General features: G+C 38.0%; 1 protein-coding gene across 2 annotated transcripts in view; it reads left to right on the forward strand.

Moving 5' to 3' along the window:
- Nucleotides 1-20,164, forward strand: part of LOC102972156 (disks large homolog 2) — a 768,935-nt gene that overhangs the window by 134,191 nt on the left and 614,580 nt on the right. The gene's annotated exons all lie outside the window — the stretch shown is intronic.

Below are 20,164 nucleotides of genomic sequence, written 5' to 3' on the forward strand. Positions count from 1 at the left end.
TTAAATTACATTATAATAGTATTTTTTAAGAATATTTAACTACAAGAATGGAAAGCCTAACTAGGTTATCTTATTAAATTAAAAAAAATTACATTTCATAATGGTGTTTAAAGTATAATCCTATAAGCACGAACATGAATAATTTGTGTTCATAAGAATATACATAAAGCCTGGAAGGATATGTGCCAAAATGTTAACTCTTATTAAGGATTTTGGATAATTTTTAGTTTCTTCCTCTTGTTTATATTTTTTCCTACACATTCCACAATAAACATATAATTTGCTTATAATAAAAAATAAAAATGTAAGTATTTTTCTAAGCTTTATCATTCAAGTATCAATTTAGACTCTAGACCTGCACTTAAATTTATATCTTCTTTTAAGTTTACTGATTATGCACTTTCCTGAGTCAGGGAATCTTTCATTCTTAGCCTAATTTTTATTGAGCATGAGTGGTTTCAAAAGGAAATTTACATTAAAAGTTAAGTGTTTGACAGATGTGTTCTTTAAAACTTCCATTATGAACTTTGGTTAAATTTTAATGATATGCTAAATGAAGAAAAATGAGGCTTAAGGAAAATTAACCCAAATGAAAAAAAAAGAACACATTTCTCCTACTAAATCACTAATCTTCTCCCTAGGACTGGCTATATAATTTGCAAAGCACAGTGTAAAATGTAAATGTGGAGCCCTTGTTTAAAAATTATTAAGAATCAAAAAAGATAGTAAGAGCCCAACATTAAATGCCATGTGACCCTTCTTAAATGCAGGACCCTGTTTGCAGGGTCAACCCTTCTCTCTCCCCACACCCCGACACTAAATATGACATCATTTTGTTACCCTGGTTTTATAGGTTAGAAAATCAAAGCTAACTTTGGTGTGAGGTAGAACATTCAGTGGGAGTCAGACAGCTGTGTGTTCTAGTCTACATTTTGACACTTCCTTGCTTCATGACCTAGTGTGTCATCTCATCTCAGTCACTCTGAACCTTGTCACTGCCATTAACAGCACTCCCTCCCAAAAAGCTCTGTCAAGCACTGTCTTCGTTGAACACCACCTCCTCTCCGTTCTTATCATCTATTCCAATACCCCCACCTCAGAACTTCTTCCATCTCCATTGGGACCTCAAATCATAGATTTTACCTTTCCTCTCCAGTTTTCTCCAGGTTTCATCTTTTGTATGCCCACCCCTACCCCACCTACCATACTCCAAGTCTTCCTGTCACACACTTTTAACATTTCATCTCCTCTCTCCCTTTCTGTGTTCACCCAGCAAAGCCTCAGTCCTCCATTCTCAGCACCTGGGCAAAGAATGGGTCCACAGAAGCACTCCTTCATCTCACTTGAAACATACAGCTATTGATTTCAAGTGAACCTTCAAAGCATCCTAATAATTCCTATACGTTTTTAGAAAAATCACTTTCTCATTCTCTGGAACAATAGGTTCACAACTTACTTGGTCTCCTCAAATCTCAAACACCTCTCCCTCATACTCAGTCTCAGCTGTTGACCTCTCTCCCTGTGTCCTTGAGAAAATCCAAGCAATCAAAGAAGACCATCTTACTTTCCTACCACCAGGTCTGTTAGTGTGCTCTCCCTGTTACAATGGGAGAATGTCCCCTGCTCCTTTACTAGGCCAGCCCTTCACTTGTGACCTGCACTCCATAACCTCTTGTCCATTGAAGGACTTTGCTTCTATAGTTTTCTCCTCTCTCTCTCCTGCAATATCCGTTGCTCTCTATGTTTTCCTGGATAAACATAATACAGACATGATGTAATCTCTCTCATTAAAAGAGAGGAGTCCTCTAGCAATGGAGTCCTAAAAGAAAAAGCAAAACAAAACAAAATGTCACTTTCCCCAATGTTCTCCTTCTATTGTTTCATGATTTTATTTTTCTTTACCAAAAATAGAGGAAAGTTGTCTGTCTTCAATAACTCCACTTCATTACTTCATTTTCCTATTTTAAACTAGTTCATGTTTTCATCCCCTCAGTGGCCCTAAAACCATCTTTATCAAAGTCTTTACAGGTTCCATCTTGTTAAATGCAAACAGCAGTTCTCTGTCCTGAGTTCTCAGTAGCATCTGATGCAGCTGTCACTGCCTCCTTCCCTCAAGATGATAATTTCTTGCCTTGCATAATAAAACATTTCTCCTACTTATTCACCATCTCATTGGTACCCTTAGTCTCCTTGTTAGCTCGTCCTATAAATATTGGAGCATTACAGAAACCCAGTGGACAGACCTCTTCTCAATCTCTCCTCATTCCCTAGTGATCTCATCCACATGCATGGCTTTAAATACTAATTGTCAACTGATGATTCCCAAATCTGAGTCATGACCTCTCTCCTGCATTCCAAATGTAAACAGCTAACTGTCCAGTTGGCATCTCTGCTGAATATCAAGAAGGTCTTCTAAACTTAGTATATTCCTAACAGAATTCATGATTTCCCTGCACTCCCTACCCTTGGGGCAAAAACGACTTCTAAACTAATATTCCTCATCTTAGCTAATTGGTTCTATCATTTTCCTTATTATTCACCCCCCCCCCCCAATCCTCTAGGAGTCTTGCTTAATTGCTCTTTTTCCCTTGGCATCCAGAGCAAGTCCTACCAGTGCTACCATAAAAATATATTTCAAAATCAATCAAATTTTACCACTGACCCTGCTGAATTCAAGTCCAAACTAATATCATCCCATGCCTGGACCACTTCAGTAGTTTCCACTTTCGCCCACTCCTCCTCAAAGCAGCCAGAGTAATCTTTTTCAAAAGAATAAGCCAGATATACCACTTCTTTTCTTAAAATTCCACTCATTATCATCACCTGCAAAACCTTATACACTCTGACCCCTGCTTCTCTCTCTGACATTATGCCCTCACCACCAACTCCTATAACATTTCACTGTAGCCATATGCACTTTCTTGTCATTCCTCCCCAAAGTCAGGCTTTTCGTACCTCAAGGTCTTTAAATATGTTATTCTGTCTTCTTGAAATAACCTCCCCTTGGATCTTTACATGACTTGCTCTTTTCACCATTTAAATATGTGCTCAAATGTCTCAGAAAAGTCTTCCTTGCACACCCCATTTAAGTTAGTACCAGCATCCCCCTTACACTTTTTTTCCCATTTTCATAGCTTTATTACTTTTTTAAATGTTTATTTATTTATTATGTGTGTGTGTGTGTGTGTGTGTGTGAGAGAGAGAGAGAGAGAGAGAGAGAGAGAGAGCGTGTACAAGTGAGGTAGGGGCAGAGAGAGAGAGAGAGAGAGAGAGAGAGAGAGAGAGAGAGAATTCCAAGCAGGCTCGGCACTATGAACTGCAGAGTCAGACGTGAGGTTCTAACTGTAAGACCATGACCTGAGATGAAATCAAGAGTTGGATGCCTAACCAACTGAGCCACCCACGTGCCCGCTTTATTACTTTTTTAATTGCACTTACCAATATCTGAGATTTATGTTATTACTTTATTGCTCACTTTGTTAATATCTATCCCCCTTCCTAAATATATGCTGTATGCAAATACATAGTCATTTCTGTATCCAATTTGCCTAGAACACTGTCTGGAATATAGTATGTACTCTGAATATTTGATGTATGAATGGATTACGCCAATGCTCTAGCACTGCAAATGCAGTGAAGTAAAGACACATGGCCTGCATTTGAATTTTGGCTCTATCACTTACTGGTTGAGTTACTTTGAGCTGAATGCTTAACTTTTCTGGGCTTTACTATTCATACCTGAAAATGAAACTAAAGTGTTTATAATTTTCTCCTAGGGTCTTTGTGATGATTAAATGAGTTAATATAAAGGTTTAGGACAGCATGTATAGTTGCTATTCTTAGCATTTCCTTTGTGCTAATATGGTAGTTCTCATGAATGTTATTTATCAGGATCAGGAAGGAAGCTTAATAAAAACATAGCCTACTAGTCTCAGTGATCTAACAAGTCTCATTAATAAGAATTTCTCTCATATCAGTTTTTTTCCAGTTACTTTGTTAAATATCAGACATCCAATGATTAAGAAGTTATGGATCTTGCTATAAGAACTTACAGCTTCTACTTTTTCTCCATTTAAATCTAACATTTAATTTAGTAACAAACTAGTCACATTTATGTGACACCTCTATGAAGTGGATACATACATCTCTATGAAGTGGATATTGCCAACTCCATTTTACATATTAGGACACCGACGCTCCGAAATTAAATAACTTCTTAAAAGTCACAATGTTAGTAAGGGATGGAGGTAGGATTCAGACCTATGCCCAACAGATACCAGAACCTAAACTCATTGCCACTGAGTTAGATTGCCCTCAAAATTAAGTTCAAGTGTCATTTCCTCCAAGAAGCATTTCTTGACTTTCCCTCTTGGGCAAGGTCCCCTTATTATAAATTAATATAAGTAGAGAACTTCTCACACTAAATGATGAATAAAATATGTCTTTTCCACTGACCTATGAATTCCTTGATAGGAGGAATTTCATTATAGTGTTCTTTATATTAGCATGATGATTTAAAAAGTAAAAGGGAAGTTACTGAACAATTTCGGGACAAGTTGATGACTCCTCTTCCTCTACAGCATCATTGTTCAGTGCATTGGCCACTTGCCACACATAATGAATTCCACAAATGTCTAATGTTCATTTAGTTGTCAAGCACAGTCCTGGGCATTGTCCTTGTTTCATAGAATTTTACAGCCTGGTAGAAAACACCAAGAAGTAAATAGGCAAAAACCATGAAGAATAGCAGAGTGCTGTGGATACCTGGCCCAGAATGGAGTACTTCCTTGAGGCTTTATACCTGAGCTTAATTAGGAAAGAGGAGAAGAAGCAAGCCATGGAAAAGGGAAAGGAAGAAGAAGGTCTCTCAGACAGGGAACAGCAGATGCAAATGTTCAAGGACCCCTGGAAAAATAACGTCCTCAAGGCACTGCAAGTAGTCCAGTCCAGTAGTCCAGTTGAGTCCTCAAGGCACTCACCTTGAGGTAGGGCTTAGAGGGAGAGACCAGGCTGGAGTGTGGGAGAGGCTGAGAACATAGATACTTTAGATAATATACAGAGGGCTTTAAATTTTATCCCAAAGGCACTGGAGAACGTTTGAATAATTTTAAACAGAGAAGTAACAAAATCATATTTGTGTTTTAAAAAGATTACTTTGGCTGTGTTGTTGGGTGTACATTTCATAGGATGCAGGAGGTAATTCAGGAGATAGTGCCATTTAAGACATATAATTTAACAGCTAAATTCTGCCAGTGGTGATGAATATGGTGATAACATATTCAAAATATGTGAAGAAGCACCTGGGTGGTTCAGTCAATTAAGCGTCCAACTTCAACTCAGGTCATGATCTCGTGGTCCTTGAGTTTGAGCCCCGTGTTGGGCTCTGTGCTGACAGCTCGAACCCTGGAGCCTTCTTCAGATTCTGTGTCTCCCTCTCTCTCTGCCCCTTCCCCGCCTGTGTTCTCTCTCTCTCAAAGATAAATAAACATTTAAAATTTTTAAAAAATATGTTAAGGATGTTAAAAGAACATATTCTAATGCTTTTTAATATGGGAAATGCCAGAAAGAGCAGAAAAATCAAGGATACCTAGATTATAATCCAACAAATTCCTTTCAGTAGCACAATCTGGGTTTCTCAGCATTGGCCACCTGTGATATTTCATATCTTTCTGACACCATGGGCTCTTACGACAATATACTCAGCTACTTTTGTAGCTGAGTGTAAAGTCTATGCCTCTGAGTGATTTATCCATTATTCATGCATGAAGTTAATAGGTTATGTACCCCCAGTATGACTTATATCAAGAGAGGCTAGTTTACCCGGCATGGATAATAGATTCATCATGGATTTATAACCCTAACCATCATGCATACCTACAATTTAGCAGAGATATTGAAGTGACTATATGACTATCTGCCATCTCCTCTGACCCCTGCCCCCAGCCTCCAAAAACAAAAACAAAAACAAATATCATTTGGAGTACTGTCCTGACAGCCGCAGGATGTATGATCATGGGATATTATTTGAATGTTCCATCTGATGAGTCAGGGATATTCTTTTGCAATTAAAAAGAAATCAAAAGATCTGAGCTATCTTCCTAAATGTACAGCAATTTGTAGGGCAGAGTAAAGTGACTGATTTACTGTACCCTCCAAATTCCTATAGAATTTGGGTATAAGGTGGGTGGGGATTCTGAAAACAGTATTTGTGAACTGCTGGGTAAAACCCATTAAGAGTTGTCTAATGGACAACAACTGATGGACCCTCTAGATTCATCCAGGTATCAAATGAATTGGAAAATCATTGAATGTCTGAATCACTTAGGCCAAATAAATTTCTCTCAAATGTTTGAATTTTAATGAAGATGAAGAATACCAAATTCAAATAGAATTAAGGATCTAATTACTTCAAATAACATGGAAGCTGTGGGTTTCTAAATTCCTGATTTTTTTCTGTGTCTCTGCAACTTTCTCCAATTTGACATAACAGGAATAAAAAGCCAGAGTCCCAATGATATTTGTCATCTGTATATATATAGTCATCTGTAGCACAGTCTTATTCTAGTCTAGTTAAATAATTTTTAATAATAGGTACATTTCTTAAATGAATTACAAATTTTATATATTCAATTATCAGTGTATATTTTAAGTGTGTTTGAAATATAAGGCACAGTGTATACAAATAGTATGTGCATAGAAACCATTTAAACATAAATGTGTATTTAGTTATAAACAAAAATATTTACTTAATATGTATGAATTTTGATCAGACCTTTATTGGCTTGGTGGAAAATATCACAAGATTTATGGAACAGAGTAGGTTTATATAAGCACTGGAAAGGAACACAGTCTTTCTACTCAGACCTTACTTTGAATCCAGGATCAGCCACTTCCTATGTGACCTTGAGCAAGTTACTTAACCTATTAAAGCCTCAGTTTTCTCCCTAATGAGTAAGATACTAATATCTATCATATAGCATGTTGTGAAAAATAGAAATAATATATGTATAATGCATAAAAGAGTTAATGGAACATCATAGGTGCTCAATATTATTTGCTATTATAAAATGTGACATGCACACATACACACTTATGTAGGCTTCATTTTTTTTCTAAATTGTTTGTTTATTTTTGAGAGAGAGAGAGAGAGAGAGAGAGAGAGAGAGAGAGAGGCAGAGGGAAAGGGAGACAGGATCTGAAGTGGGCTCTGTGCTAACAGTAGAAAGCCCGAATGCAGGGCTTGAATTCATGAACTGTGATATCATGACCTGAGCCAAATATGGATGCTTAACCAAGTGAGCCACCCAGATGCCCCCATTTTTTTTTTCTAAAATGTCACTGTTCATGTAAGTTCAGGCTATGATTCTGAGGCTAGGTCAAGTGACAAATGCATGCTTCCTCTTTCCCCTGTATGTGTGTGACTGCATTTATGGTAAATGATAAGCTTCTTAAGTGATCCCCCAAATGTACATATATCCAATTATCCCTGTATTCTTCAAGCACATCAAGCACATAAAGGGAGCCTGCCTTTAAGTTTGCAGCCATAGCTTCCTGTAGAATAACACAGTACTGTTTGTAGTTCAGTTCTTTGTTAACTAACAAGAATTTAGTCCAGGCTAGACAAGCAGTTACAGTGTATTCTTTTGTTTTCAATATCTTCAGATTATGATATTTGCTACAGATGTTTTGATACCTCCACAAAATCTTGCATTCCCATAATCCCCTACTTCCAATTTCTACATGTGATAAAGTGGGCAGCTATTGTTGCATCCAAAAGAGCTGACAGAAGGAACAACTTCCTTTAGGGAAACGGCTCCTTTCCCCATTCTAACCATGTTGTTCTGGGCACAACTGCCAGTTGTCTGGGGACAACTACCACACAGTTGATTGGTCTAGAGCTATGAATTGGAATTACCTGGTGAGCCAGTAAAAAAACAATACTGGTACCTGAGCCCTACCCTAGGCTAAATGAGTAAGAACCTTGGCAGGGTAGAACATGGGACATCTTTATTTTGAAAACATTCTGAGTAATTTCATGCACAGTTGAGGGGTTGACACCTGAACCAAACTGAGCCAATAAATGTGCTCCTCAGGATTTTTCACACTAGAGTGTGGAGTATGGAGGGGTGTGCTGCAGTACAACTGTGGACTAAAGCTGGGAGATAAGAGGCAGGAGAGTGGCCAGTTGCCCTCTGGGCTTCCTGGGGTGTAGAGTAGGCTTATCTGAGAAAAGGAGGATTCCTGAGAGAAAGCTAGAGACAGAAGAAAGAGAGAGAGAGAAGGAGGGTAAGAGAGAGAGGAAGAGGGAGAGGGGACAATAGAGGGAGAAGGAAGGAAGGAAGGAAGGAAGGAAGGAAGGAAGGAAGGAAGGGAGGGAGGGAGGGAGGAAGGAAGGGAGGGAGGAGAGAGAGAACAAATAAACTGGTAGCCTCCAATTTAGGTCGGTCCTAAAGACAAAGACTCCATTCCCTATCCAATGGCTAACTGAGTCTTCACTTATAGTTCAGCTATCACTGTGCTCAAGTTATTGAGTAGGTCATAGGTCATGGCCTAGGCTCCTCTGGCCATAGCCCATTATCAAAATAAATATTGCCTTGCTTTCATTCTTTACCTTTTCTAAATTCTAGTCCCGTCTCTCACCACTAAGGTAGAGTCATAATGCAAAGCTCTCTACTCAAATAGTGCTGGCAGATTGCAGTAAACCTTAATACCCCAAAGCTTGCACATACCATCTCCTTTAAAGTAACCCATTACTGTGTTCCAACTACCAGAAATAAAAAAGCAATAAAAAAAGTGGCAGGTAAAAAGAATGGCCAGTGACAGGTCTATGAATTTAGGTTTCTACTGTCTAGAAATTTTTCTGATTTGGGAATGAGTAAGCTTCAGTACATGTGGAAAGTGGTTTGCAGTATTAGCTACTGGACTCAGATGTCAGAAAAAAAAAACTGCTAGAAATGTAGTTTACAGATGTTTGAGGGGTCATTAATCTAACTTTTCTTTAAATGTAAGCACCAAAGTCTTGGGATTGAGGAGCTCCTGGTAAACATACCTCAAAGGACTGATTTAGATGAATCGGCACAAACTACATTTAGCTGAAATTCAGCTGCTGACTCCAACCATCTCCATTTTTCTTTATAAACTCCCAGCTGAGCTATCTCCCTTCTTTCACCTCACAAACCTTCTGTGACCAAAGTATTAACAAGTGCTCCCTTCTAGTTCATTAGTCTGGCCTCAGTGCCCTCACATTGTCTAAAGTGGCCAATATATTTTCTTCTGTGAACCACTTGTTATGCTATTATTACCCCTCCAATCTTTCTTTGACATGGCCCCTGATTATTATAAGCACATTTAATGCTAGTGTAATGGTACTTCTAAGCCTAACATGTTTTACACCGAATCCACAATGGAAAGACTTACACAGAAATGACAAAACTCTATTATTCCCAAGTTTAGTTTTCTAACCAGAGTAGATCCATCTCCAAGACTTGTATCAACAAGATATGGATGGTTAAGAAAATTTTGCAAGGAAGCTCTCTCTTAGGGTGCCCCAACTGTTCAGGAGTATGGTGGAGGTACTGGAAAGCAAAGGAGCAATACAGGCTACCAGAAATCACACGTGGGTCACTAAATAACAGATCTTGAGAAATGGTAAAAAAACTAGGTCTTATGGTACTCACAACTGAACAAACCCTAACTGATATAGCTAGGGCAGCAACAAATAAAGTATCAGTAGGTCAACTGTTAGGCTAGCAGCAACAATAACCTCGGTCATTCTTAGTGCTTCTCTTCCCAGCCACTTCAGCCATCTCCAAAATTATCCCACAGTTCTATGTCCTTATACAGTGACAAGACAACCTTTAACTACATTAGTTTTCTGCACAAGTAACTGCTACAACATCCATTACCCTTTTCTGCTATACCTTTCCAATGTTGGTTGGACATTTGTTGCTGTCCATTTCATTCTCTTTACCTTTCCCATTTTGCTAAATGTCCAGATTTTAGTTCAGATATCTACCTCTGCCACACAGTGCATGTGGTTTGATGGAAGCTAAGGTGAATCTTAACTCCAGGGGTGGATTCTTACTGATGTAAGTGTGTTAGCACATCCTACTGCCCTGGCCTCCATTGGGTGATATGCAGCTTGATGATCCAGTGCGAAGTGAATTCCATGATTCTTACTTAGGATTCTGAGACAGAAACCCACCCTATTCTATGGGCATGAAGTGAGGAAGTCTGTAGCTCAGATAGTAGCATGGAGCCATTTATGACTATGAGAAGATTCCAGCTTCAGATTGAAAGAGGATTTTAGATGGCAGAGTTGATAAATGGGTAAGTATCAGTATTGGCAACATCTTGAGTCAAACCACCTTTGAGGCACCCCTTCTGATTTCAACCCTCCATCTCTTTACCTCATCCTACAATGAAACTTGTTTTAATGGAGAGAAAGCAAAAGGAAAAATACAGGGAGAAGAAACAAAAACAAAACACTAGTAATATCTCAAAACAGAGATGCACAGGAGAAAAACTGGTAGTTGAAAAATCTGAGAAATGATTATAACCAGTGGGTTTAAAAGTATATATTTTATCTACTTAGCTTAATGAGCTTGATACATTTTTAAACTTTCAAATGATCTATCCCTTGGAGAAAAAGGATGCATATGTTATAAAAATATTCATAGGCATCAGAACCTCTGCAGTGTGTTACCTAGTTTTTAAGCTTAAAATGTTCAGGCTGTATAGACTCTGCATAAATTGAACAATGCACATTTAGTCATTGAGAAGAACGTCGCCTTCCATTTAATTCAGGATCACCAATAAGGCTTTACTGATCCTAAAATTGTTCTTCACTCCCTTACCATTTTTGCTTGACAAGCTCTTCCTAAAAACCCAGTTCATGTATTACCTCCTCTGAAAAGCTTTGTCAGATTCTCTCAGTTATAGTTAGCCTACCCATCCTTTTTATCACCTCAGGGCTTTCTCATTATCACCTGTGCTCATATTGTGTCTGCCTTCTTTGTAAATTTCAAGGCCCTCAAAGGCTGTAATGTTTCTTGGTTTAATCCTCTTTATTTGGAATCTGGCTGTTTTGAATCACTAGAAAGAACTACTAGACGACTAGTTGAATCATTAGAAGAATTATTTAGTCTTCTGACAAGAGATAGAGGATAAGGATATGTATCCTTTATATATATATATATATATATATATATATATATATATATATACATATATATATATACACATATATATATGTATATACATATATATACATACATACATACATTTTTTTTGTGTATATATACATGTACACATACATGGTTTTTTGTGTATATATACATGTACACATACATGGTTTTTTTATGTGTGTATATATATACAAATATATATAAAAATCTGTACACATACAAGGTTTTTGTATATATATATGTACATGTGTGTATATATATATACACAAAAACCTTGTATGTGTACAGATTTTTATATATATTTTATATTTTACATTCTATACTTTATAATATACATTACATATATTTCTTTCATGTATTTATGTGTTTATGTTTGTCTGTAGGTAGATAAATAGCATCCTCTTTGTAAGCTGAGACCAATGCTCAATGCTCTTTCTGGTGCTTGTAGCAATAGCTGCTACAAAAAAATATATCAATTTCTATCATTTTTTAAAGTTTGAACCTTACGTGCTAGTCTCTCTGTGGTGGTTATGTCATATCCTAACAATTAGGTCATTACATAAGTTTTAGAGCTTCCATTTTGTAATAAGCAGATTGTAGTTCAAAGAAGTTAAGACATTTGTCCATGGTCACAAAGCTAGCATTTGGCAGAGCTGGTTGATATTTCTTCCGTGATATGTGGTGCTACCACATAGCATGAAAAATATGGAAGGCTTTCTGGAGTAAAACACATATTCTCTGACCAGCAGTAATATATTCAGACTGCCTTTAAGGCTTATACATTTATCAAAAGGAAACATTTAGCCAAAAAGCAAAAGATCTCAGGTTAGCTCTGAAAGCAGCTTCAAGAGAAAGACAAAGACAAAACAGAAGACAAAGTCAGTGAATAGAGATGTATTTATTTTTCTTTAGGATTATATCTTAATATTTGAGAAATAAATCAGGCTCATCCCTCCACCCACTCCCTGCATCTGTTTAAACTGCTCAAAGCTCTGTAATGCAACTCAATTCTGGGGAAAAACAGCAACAAAAATGACATCACGTCTTGCATATTTAGCCTTCTTCTAATTCAAAAAAAGGAAATCCAGTTCAACCAGTGCTCTGCTTGTGTTTTTGAAATCTTCCTCATGAAAATATACCCATGTTTTCTGAAGCTAAAATTGATGAGGTTGTTAGCTCTCCTATACATGCAGTATTCTTGCTTCATCATGTGATATAATGTATATATTATAATGCGTTTAATGCATATGGTATGATATAATGAATATATTTTATCATATCTTAATATCACTGTTACTTTCAGAATATTTTTCAGATATTTCATTTCATCCTTCATACTTCTCTGTGAAATGGAAAAAGAAAACATGACACTCCTCATTTGCAAATGAGGAAACAAAGGCTCAGAGAGTGTTTTCATAGGTTCCTTAAAGTCACTCACTGCAGAGCAAAGGCCAATCTAAACTTCACATCTTTAACTTCCAGCCCCACTCCTTTTCTTCCATATCTTACTGTTTTGTTTTTGGGTTTGTTTTAATATCAAATCCAAATGATCACCCTCTTCTTCAGGTAGAACAAACTGAAAATATTACAATGTGGTCATTGATTTCTCAAACTAAGCTGAAATCAAAATAAAACTTTTTCTCATACCAAATTAGATTTTAAGTCACCCCAAATCATTTAAACTTGCTTTTGTTTTTTTATATTAAAAATTTTTTTAACATTTATTTATTTTTGACAGAGCATGAGCAGGGGAGGGGCAGAGAGAGAGAGAGACAGAATCTGAAGCAGGCTCCAGGCTCTGAGCTGTCAGCACAGAGCCTGATGCGGGGCTCAAACCCATGAACTGCGAGATCATGACCTGAGCCGAAGTTGGATGGTTAACCAACTAAGCCACCCAGGTGCCCCGCTTTTATTCTTTTAAACATTTATTTTTTTTTTTTCATGTGTATTTATTTACCTTGAGAGAGAGAGAGAGAGAGAGGAAGGGAGGGAGAATGAGCACGGGAGGGGTAGAGAGCAGGAGCGAGAGGATCCCACGCAGGCTCCACAGCAGTGCAGAGCCCAAACGGGGCTTGATCTCTCGAACCATGACATCATGTCATGAGCCAAAATCAAGAGTCATCAAGAGTCAGATGCTTAATCCACTGAGCCACCAAGGCACCCCTAAAGTTGGTTTTCTTAAAGCAACAAGCATAAAAGTTTAGGCTCTTGAGAAGCATTTCTACATACCAAGTTTTTATCTTTTACCTCCAAGGCAGGAAGGCTTTCACCTTCTAAATTTTGAAGATTATGGAAACATTTCCTACATTGATTTGAATTATCTTCTAGCAATTTCTACTACACTATTGCTACCAGTAGAGCAAAGTATTTCAAGTGTGGATTTTATGGCTATTTAGCCTGAGGGTAAATTGTGGCTTTAACACTTAGGAACTTTGTGAATGTGAGCGAGTCACTTAATCTGTCTGCCCCTCACTATGCTCATCTCAAAACTAGGGGTGATAATAATACCTGCCTCATAAGGTTATTATGAGGACTAAATGAGTTCATAATAAAATAAAGTGCCTGAAACAGTGCCTGTCCCCAGTGAGTCCTATACAAGAGTTAGTCATTATTATTACTGGTCTAGCTCCTCATGTGACAGGCCTTGAATTATTACAAAAAGAAATCAGAGTTCACTTTCTCCCTTAAAACTTTTCTCCTGAAGAATTACCACTACTCCCCTATTCCTTTAATTATTCCTCATATGGTGCCCTTCCTTTGGCAGTGCTCCTAATGAGTATTACCTTTCTTGCTAAAATATTCTCTCATTCAGCAGATATGCATCGACTTCCCACCATGGTGCCTGAGTCCATGTTTTGTTCACTCCACAATCATGAATTGATCGCCTCTTCTGTGACGGGTGTATTAGATATTGTCAATAGGCAGTGAATGAGACAGCCTCTTCTCTCAGAGCTGAGTGGCTAGTAGGAAAGACAGACTTGCTGAATAAGTCATTATTTCAGGGAGATCTACTATCATACCGTGTCATTCGGGCTTGTCATCTTCTTGTTCCATGACATAAACCTGAAAAAAAAAAAAAAAGGAAAAGAAAGATGCTCTCCTATTCATTTTGCTATGGTAAAAGGAAAGCCTGGGCTTTTGCATTGGCAACTTTTTCTTAGTCTATGGTATGTTTTTCTGTGTCTGCATTCAATGATAAAATATACAGGCAACTAAATATTTTGTGAGGGTTTGTTATTATTGCTTCAAAATTAAACTCATGTCAGTGTTATTTAACCACCTTCTCTTAAAGCATGTTACTTTAGGGACAGGTGGTCTTGAGCCTGGGATGTTTTGACAGAAACTATGATACATGCTTTTCAGAGTGGTCTGTCATATTTGGCTAAGCCTACAAGGATGTTCTTAGGTGAACTGACCAAATCCTTTGCCAACACTTGACAATGCAGTTGAAATGCAGTATTCTGCTCTCTCTGGACAACCTATGCATCACTCCAAACTGTCTGTTCTTCTGAATAAGAAGAGGATTTTTTTCAAATATAAGGGAAAATATTAAGGACATCTGAACTTTGTGATTACATTTATTAATTGCATTACATTTTATAATCCTCCTTGCTCCAACTCTCTGAAGTAATTATCATACTATCTTTCAAACTGAGACACTGGGTGATAAATTGACATGCCCAAGGTTGCATGTGGAGTAAAAATCTGAACTGAAACTGTTCAAATCTAAAATTCCACAAAGAACCACTTGCGCTATAGTTTCAGGGTCTTTCTTTCCACTCATCGTCAGGGCTGACTGTGGTGTTTCACATAGCGAGGGGATTTTCTCTTTGGAAAGCTTGGCATTTGAACAGCTGATAGAAGAATTCTTAGCCTCTGGTTCCCAAAGGATATTTCTTAACTTGAGCGTAGAGTCTGCATTTGTGCTCAGTGGGGAAGGAAGAGTAATGACATTAAATGAAGGCAGCACTGACTGTGAAATCAGTTACCTTTTAAATCTCAGGGTTATTGAATTAATGAATTAGTCTTAGAAGGCTGTGTATCATTCTTAGAATCCTGAGAAAGGAAATTGAATATTAACGCAGTTCACATCCATAATGCACAATTTATAGCCACATGCAGACTAAACCATATGGTGGAAACATTCTTTCATTCTTTCAGATTATTTTATGTTGGGTGCCCCACATACAGCAGGTCTTTTAACCGACTTGTCGTATATGATCAAAATAATAAAACATCTGTTGACAATAACCTTGAGAACAAATTGGTGCTTCCCAAACTTGCTTGAGCTATAAAATGTCTATTGTAATAAGGAATACAAGATGCGGAGACAGTATTTTAAACACACACACACACACACACACACAAACACACACAGTATGGTCACGTCACCTCAAAAGTTATGTCCTCCAACATTGCTGTAACCTCATTCACAGAAAACTCAGCTTCACTGTGAATATGCGGGGCTATTTTTTTAATAGTTACAATGGTTGTGAGTTCTTAAAAAGTCTACAGAAGGAGATTAAATAACCATAGTTAGGCAGTTTCATATGAAGCATGTCAAAGCTGCATAGTTTCAAAACCTCAGGAGAAAATTGAACCTTCTGAGCTTTTATAAGCTACCAATGAATTGCCAGGCCCCAAACCACCACAGAATTTCCTGCTGTCTGGTAAATTGCCACGGACTCACAGTTGTAGCCAAAAACATACTCCATACTGGAAAATCTGTGATTCTCATCACAGTCCCTGCCTTGCATGGCCTGGGACCACAGTCTGGTTAGAAGGAGCCCATGGAATATTTTGTAGTGTTTTTATTTCTGCTGTACTCCTTCAGTTCTGCCATTGGCATGAGGTTCCCTTGGACAGACCAGAATCCTTAGTAGAATTTCCAAAAGAAGAATGCAGTGAAACATTTCCACCTCCTGCTTTGTATGAATGTAATACATGCTTTAGAACTTTTAGCTCCCAGAAATTTGAAATCTGTTTTATTGGGCCTGAATGGAAACACACTAAGTTTTTTTTTTTAATTTTTTTTAACGTTTATTTATTTTTGAGACAGAGTGAGACAGAGCATGAATGGAGGAGGGTCAGAGAGAGAGAGGGAGACACAGAATCTGAAACAGGCTCCAGGCTCTGAGCTGTCAGCACAGAGCCTGACGCGGGGCTTGAACTCACGAACCGCGAGATCATGACCTGAGCCGAAGTCGGACGCTTAACCGACTGAGCCACCCAGGTGCCCCATGGAAACACACTAAGTTTTAACAAGTGTTAGTACCCACTTCCCTTGCCACATAGAACTCTCCAGAGACCTGGCCTTGACTGCAAACACAAATTAACTTTTAGCCAACTGAGAAGATCCCGACCCAATGTTTCTTAATATACATTGCTGAAAATCTCAGTTCTAGCCAATTGTTTTCTAGTTCTCTTTGCTTCATGAGCTCACTGTGAAAATGTTGTTCATTGTCCTTTCCAAGACTGCATACCACTTCCTTTGCTTCTTAGAAAAAGGTCCACTAAATGAACAGAAGAGTTTATAATATTCCACTTCCTTTAAACACAAATGCCATGATAATAGTAACAATAGTTCCTGAATAGTTGAGATGTGCTGCTGAGGCCTCCATTGTTTTATTTAAGCTCTACAACAAACAACCATTTAGCTTTAGTTATCCTCATTTGGGAGATAGGAAAACTGAAGACTCTAGTACTTAAGTAACTTAGATTTAAAATCATATTTCTGGGGCACCTGGGTGGCTCAGCCAGTTAAGCATCCGACTCTTGATTTTGGCTCAGATCATGATCTCACAGTTCATGAGTTCGAGCCCCACATTGGGCTCTGCACTGAGAGTATGGAGCCTGCTTGAGATTCTCTCTCTCTCTCCACTCTCTCTACCCCTCCCAGTCAGTCAGTCTCTCTCTCTCTCTCTCTCTCCCTCTCTCTCAAGATAAATAAACTTTAAAAAATAAAATAAAATCATATTTCCATTAAACAGTGGGACCAGAATTCAGTCCTGGCTATTTTGATTACATCTGTCCAAGTCCTGTTTCTTGCTATAAACTTATATGGTGGATGTTATTAAAACCCTTATTCAGATGGAGACTCTGAGGCTAGATAGTTTGGTAACTTACCCAGTGTATAAACCATATGTGAAAAGCCAGGGGGACAGGGAAGTAATGTGACTGTATATCTCTAGAGCATTCTTCCTCCTCTGATATTCTCACCTTGACATCACCATCTGCTTAATCAGAGAATAGCCCTAACTGTTCACACCTAACCAGTCACTGAATCAATTCCACATCTCTAATCCCTCTCAAATCCACCTGTTTTCCCCCCAGACACACTCTGTTCTACAGGTCATCATCACTTCTCACCAGGATTATAGCAGCCTCCTAACTAGTCTTCATGCCCCAGTCTTAAGTACCTTTCAGCACGTTACTCACACCATGGCCACTGTGGTCTTCCTCAAGATCAATCAAGACTATGATAGTCTTTACTCCTCATTGGCTTTTAGGTAAAATCCAACCTCCTTGGCTCAACACCTAAGATCTTTTATGTTCTGCCTCTCCCTTAAGCCTCCAGCTTATCCCTTACTATTCCCTTCTTGTATCTGGACTCCACCCACATGACATGACTTAGAATTCCTCAAATTCATAGGATTCTTTTTCTCACCTCTTTTCTGTGAGTATACTTCTCCCTGCTCTACCCCCTTTGCCTAATTAATGCTTACTCAAACACCCTGTGTGAGCTTAGGCATTCTCTCCTTCTAGGAGCCTTCTCTGACACACCCCATAACTATCTCCTCTACCAGCCATTTGAAATCCCTGTGTCAAGAACACTAATGGGCCCTTTTCCAGAACTTAGGAGTTGACTTCCCTTGGTAGCTGCTGAAAAAAGAGTACATACAAAATAAAACCTTGGTTTGCAAGCATAATTCATTCTGGAAACATGCTTATAATCCAAAGCACTCCTATATCAACACAAAATTCAAGAACCATTGGTTTAGTTGGGGTCATGTGACTTTTGGTATCACATCCTACTCATATAGCAAGACATCGCTCATTTATCAAGTTAAAATTTATTAGAAATGTTTGTGCCTCTTGCAGAACACTCACAGAACAAGTTACTCACAATCCAAGGTTTTACTGTATTTGATTAAGAAAACAAGTAATGTGTCCTAGTTGCCTCCTCTGCCACAATTACGTAGCCATTCATAAGTGCAAATTTTCCATCCTACCAGAATCTACCTAGAGATACACTCAAGATGTTGAGTTTATGAGGTAGACTCAAGACGTTGATGTTGGTTTAGCAGCATTCATTCATTCAGCCAGTCATTAAAGATTTTTTGATTGCCTACTACATGTTATGTTCTGTTTTAGCTTCAGGGCATATAGCAGTAAACAAAACAAATAATCTCTACCCTTGGAGAGCTTATATTCTACTGGAGGAGAGCTCAAGTAAACTAAACAAGTAAAAGGAAGAGTATATTAGATGGTAGGAATTTCTGTGGAGAAGATAGAACAGATTTGTATTGACCTTAGTTACCAAAACACATGAAAGTTATTTCATGTTTCCCCCTAAAATAACAATTTCCATTCAAAATGGTCATTGCCCTTCATCCCTTGACTAACATGGGTGAGTGGTGTGGTAACCCCTTCCTCCCTACTTGGTTGGACTTCAGACACCTTTGGAAAAGTGTAAGTATGGAGTTAGCAGATACTGCTCTTACAGAAGAATCAAGGGCATTCCACAAATATATCAGTGGAACAGGCTTAAAAAGAGTCACTGTCTCACATTGTGTTTTCTCTCTCTCTACCTCTGTCTCTCTCTCTCCTCTCTGCCTCTATCACACACACACACACACACACACACACACACACACACACACACACACACCTAACAGGAAAGGTTGTTTTGGATAAGACTATATGTGATAAAGCTCTATTTCTATCTAACAGATGCTACCTTCAAATATTTTGTTGCTGGGAATCAAACCTATTTCACTGTTGACTATGACTGTAACAGGCAAAAGGCATTGTGGGTGTGTCCTGGTGGGTATTCAGAAGATAAGAAGCTAATCTTTGAATATGAATGTGCTGCTGAGCATTGTCAAGGCCTGAAATAAGACCTGGTATACTTGGGGTTGGAGTCCCCACGACTCCCCAAGCTAAACTTCCTAGCACATCTCAACCCATATTAAAGCTGCCTCTTTTCTATGGAACTAAGAGAATAGTACAAGGAAGTGTACTGTGTAGTTGTTGTAAAGCTATAATTGCTAAAGGAATCTCTTCCTCCTCAGGAAGATTCTATCTACTTCCTTGATTAGATCAGGAACTCTAGGAACTCTAGATGCTATTGTAACACCCAGGTACAAATCACACTATATCAAGAATCCCTCTTTCATGGTCAGTCCTCATCCCATCCCTCTGCTGAGCTAATCTTCTGTGAGGGCAGTTTTATTCATTGCTGAATTCCAAGTATCTAGCAGAGTGTAGGTACTTAGTAAGAAATACATGATGGAAGAAAGGAAAAATAGGTTTCTACCAAAATAGGGAATTTATATCATAGAATAAGAAAATATTGGAGCCGGAGAAGGTTTACAGCTAATTCAGCCCTATAATTGATTTTGATAGGTGAGGAAAATGGAGTCACAGAGGTGTAAGGATTTACCCAAAGCAACACAATAAACTATTAGGAAAAAAAAATACAACCTGTATTGTTTCTTCCTCTGATAGAAAATTTCTTATTATGATATAAATTGATAAATCATATGCTCTTTTGAGCATTCAAAACATAACATGATGAATAAAATGAATAAAATGTGAGGTACTTTTTAAATAAGAAAGTGACACCTCCAGTTTATCTGTATGCATTTTGCAACACAGTATTTTTCATGTGTTTTGGACCCAACTACAACGTAAAAGAGAATGCTTGAAATTAAAAGTGCTTAAAATATTCAGCAGGTACAATCTGCAGTAGCCAA

This window comes from Panthera tigris, chromosome D1, assembly GCF_018350195.1.
Source record: "Panthera tigris isolate Pti1 chromosome D1, P.tigris_Pti1_mat1.1, whole genome shotgun sequence".
Lineage (NCBI taxonomy): Eukaryota > Metazoa > Chordata > Mammalia > Carnivora > Felidae > Panthera > Panthera tigris.